This window comes from Colius striatus, chromosome Z, assembly GCF_028858725.1.
Source record: "Colius striatus isolate bColStr4 chromosome Z, bColStr4.1.hap1, whole genome shotgun sequence".
Lineage (NCBI taxonomy): Eukaryota > Metazoa > Chordata > Aves > Coliiformes > Coliidae > Colius > Colius striatus.
In genome coordinates this window covers 5,524,018-5,528,128 of record NC_084790.1, presented here as the reverse complement: position 1 = coordinate 5,528,128, position 4,111 = coordinate 5,524,018, and positions in this window count along the sequence as shown.

The following is a 4,111-nucleotide window of genomic DNA, read 5'->3' as shown; positions in this document are numbered from 1 at the left end:
TGCAACACCAATTCAGATGTGTTAACTACTTTTTGCTCAATTGACAAAGTGGAATATTTTGCATCAGCTTTACAGTTGTAAATTAAGGGGTTGGCTTGTGTTGCTAAAATGCTGTCTTCAAGAAAAGCAAAGTCAAATTATGCCAACTTTGGGTTTGATTTGAATGTTTCTGGAAAGTAGGACTAAATCAATCCTGAGGTCCCTTCCTGTCCATCCATCCTTCCCTCCCTTTCTCCCTCCCTTTCTCCCTCCCTTTCTCCCTCCCTCCCTCCCTCCCTCCCTTCCTCTGTCCCTCCCTTCCTCCCTCCCTTTCTCTCTCCCTCTTTCTTTCTTGCTTTTCTTTTTACCAAATATCCTACAGACTAAGGCAAATCCTACTGAATTTTCAACATTACATTTTAAGGGGAAAATTCAACAGAATTAATACTGCATCAGAGGAGGTTGGAAACTTAAATGACAGCAGCTTTTCAGGAGAAGTTTATACTGCTAGTCCACAGGACGGTGCCTTATCCTTACTAAAGGCATTAGCTGTTTAAGCTTGTTTGTGAAGTGTATTATCTCAGTCTAACTATCTTATGGATAAAGATGTGATTATTGGGGTTTTTACTAATTTTTATGCCTATCTGAATTATTGACTCTTATTTACACAGTGCAGATACTTCTTAAATGGCCTAATTTATATTGCTGCACACATAAAAAGTTACTGTCACCCACTTTGTATTCCAAACTAAACCTTAAATTATGGACTTTTGAAAGAGACCTTTACGCAAAATTTCAGCTTTTATCACTGGGAAATTAGTTCATGTCTCCACAATGCAGTCCATCTGGATGTCTTTGTCTTTGCCTTGTTGAAGAGGAGATAGAGCTCAAGTTCTGCAGTTTAAAATACAGTGCTTGCCTTTGACAGTTTTAATTGTAGCCAGGTGACAGGCCAAGTTCACCTCTGAGCTGAAAAGATGAGGATTTCTGTAACACATGTCTTTTGTTGCCTGTTTCTTTGCAATATAGTCACTAATGGTGTGACCATGTGTTGGGTCAAGTACTACTTTTTTAGGAGTTTGAGATACACTGTTCAGGGCAACAGTGTGTTCCATTCCTGTTTATGCAGAGATAGTGTTGTGTTGACACCTTTTGGTTTGATTGTCACTTGCAGAATATATCAGTAATGTGCCTTGGAGAATATGATAAAACAATATGCAATTTGCAGTGAGGCACTCAAGAACACTAATGATGTCAAACTTTTTTCACACTTGAGACTTGAGCTCAGGGTTGTAAAATGTTTAAATGATTCTTTTATGGTTTTGTGGTTTTATTGACTAAGAGTATTTAAAATAATCTAAACAACCAAACAAGGTATAGAAGTTTCTGGTCTAGTGTTGACTTCGATTGTTAAATCTGGCTGCCTGAGAAATGATCTAGGTCAATTTAATAAATACCCCTTTTCATGACAAGAGGAACTGGCAGTTTTTCCAGACTGTTATGTACTGCACCATGATGAGGGCATCATGGAATATTTCAAGTTGAAAGGGACTCATAAGGATCATTTTGTCCAACTCCCTGCTCCTCACAGGGCTACCTAAAGCTAAACCACGTGACTGAGAGCTTCATCCAGATGAACTCTGTCAGGTTTGGTGCCATGACTGCTTTGCTGGGGAGCCTGTTCCAGTCAGCAGCCTCCCCCTCAGGGAAGAACCTTTCCCTAATGTCCAGTGTGAGTGACTCATAAAGGAAAACATTACTTTATTCTCCTATTGTAGCTGCTTGTGAAGTTTAAGCTCTACTGTTTTTCAGGAGTGACTGTAAAAGTACTTCAGATCTCCATCCTTACAGTCTGCTGATGTTTTGCTCCTTTTTTAATGAGTGTTTTTTAGTTGAGTTTAGTTGGTTTTTTGTTGTTGAGATGAGGACTTTTGGTTGGCACAATGTGTACTGCTGAGCAGAATACTCAATGTAGAATCCAAGCTGGGATGTCATCATCTGCATCCTGGTTAGAAAAGTGTAGAATGGAGGTATATTGTACTTGTTTGAACCAGCAGACACATGTCTTTGAGGGATGATATTTTTTTGTTAAAGGCAGTGAGACTGGCAGTACATATTCTGCTGAGCAATTACATATAGCCTTATCACACACTGCATGAAAGATTTGGAGTTGCCATTTGACTCTTAGGAAATGAACATCCTTAGCTACAAGCTCATCAGTTTGGAACTGATAAATGCAGTACTTCTCTAGACTGTACACTACATCTTTTGAGTATTTCAGAAGTAGAGGAAAGGTACATTGAAAATTAATGACTGTAAGATGTTTTTACTCTTTTACAGTTTATATTTGAAAGCAGAAGTGTCACTGTGCAAGTTCTGACATGGGCATTAAGATTTAAACAAGTCTTTCATAGCACACTACTTGCCAGCTTCCATCAAATGAATTTGCCTTGTGCCATAATAGTAGCTTTATTCACATCTTGAAAACACTATTGTACTATTTCACCGTCTGTTTTGTAGAAAGCTCTTTCCTATCAATTCATAGGGATTGTTCTCTGCAAAGGATGTGGGTGAAGAAGAAGGAATACTCATATTCCCAGCACACGTGTGCATCTGAACGAAACTTGGTAATTTTTTGTGGCAATGTAAAAGTGTTCAAAACTGGAATAAGACTCAAATTAGAAACTTTCACTGTTTTAGCAGGCAGAGGGCATTTTTTTTAAGTAATCTGGCTCTAGTGAGTGGTATTGTCTTGCTGGCCTTAAAAGTATACATTAGTTAATTCTTACATTTTTATTTAAATACACTGATTGTGCTAAAAATAAATTGCATACTCTGTTGTACATATATATTGGGGACATGACAGAAGAATTAAAATCCCCCTTAAAGAGAGAGGAGTTGAAAAGAGTGGCAAGCATTTGCATTTCCTATAGACAGTAGAAAATAACCTTGACCTTAGGGTTCACAGATGTCCTTAATAAAGATTTTTATCCTGGCAGCAGCAAGATAGTTTTGCAGGTTTTAAGCTTCTAATATAATTCTGAATAAGAAATGAGAATTACTGCTTTCTGATCCATCAGGATAATTTCTGCCTGAGTTGACCTGTTCAAATTTATTCTAATGCCTAAGAAAAAGTTTGTTGTGGATCACAGAGGGCACCCTCTGATCTTGGGAAATAATCAGTGTTCTTTTTTTTGACAATGGCATGTTCTCCTGTCTCGTTAGCTGTGCCTCTTTAAATGAGGGTAAAGATTTGAGAGGGATTTAGTGGTTTGGGGTTTTGGCAGTGTTTTTTTAATTCAGTTATTTTTAAAACTGGCCCATCCTTGGGGTTTTTTTGTCTGAAACAAATCCTCTTGCTGTCCTGATCTGTTGCTGCTTTTACAGATTGGAATTGGCAAATATCTTCTGATGAAACATCTTTGAATATTGGGAATAGCTGCCTTTACACTGAGTCATGGCCTACATATATGTACAGAGAGGATCGGTTTTGCAATGTAGGCCACCTCTTTGTGTACCAAGAACTTAAGTACACAAGCACTGTGGAGGCTCCCTGAGAACAGCAGTCAGTCTAGATGTTTGGAGTCTGTCCTTTTATTTCATCACATTGCAAAATATTTATTTCACCTGTGTCTTACCGATCACTCTCATTTATCACGAAAACAGGTATGTGTCATGTGCTTACATTTATCATTCTTGTCCTGTTCCCTGTGGTCTAAAGCTCTGCACTGTGTACTGCAGCGTTAAGAGCCTTATAACACAGTTGAAACACATCTGAAAGTGAGAAATTATATAAAACTTTCCACCAAAAAGGAAACACAACTTTTGTTTGAATTCCCTTTCCTGGAAAACCTGCCAAGCTCCTGGGCAGAGTGTGGAAGCAGACCAAAAGTTCCCTGTTGAAATGATCTATTAATTATTATCTTTCACTTGGAGAACTCTGTACAGGGTCGTTACTGTTAGGTTTAATTGCCCTATGCAGCAGTACTCTAGTTGTCTTAGATATTTTTAATCCTGTTTCTGCACAGAGGAGACATTATTGAGATTATAATCTCGATAATGCTTATCAGTTGAGAATATCTTTCCAAGAAACTGCACATCTGATTTTTCTGAGCTAGGAGTCTGCTCTCCC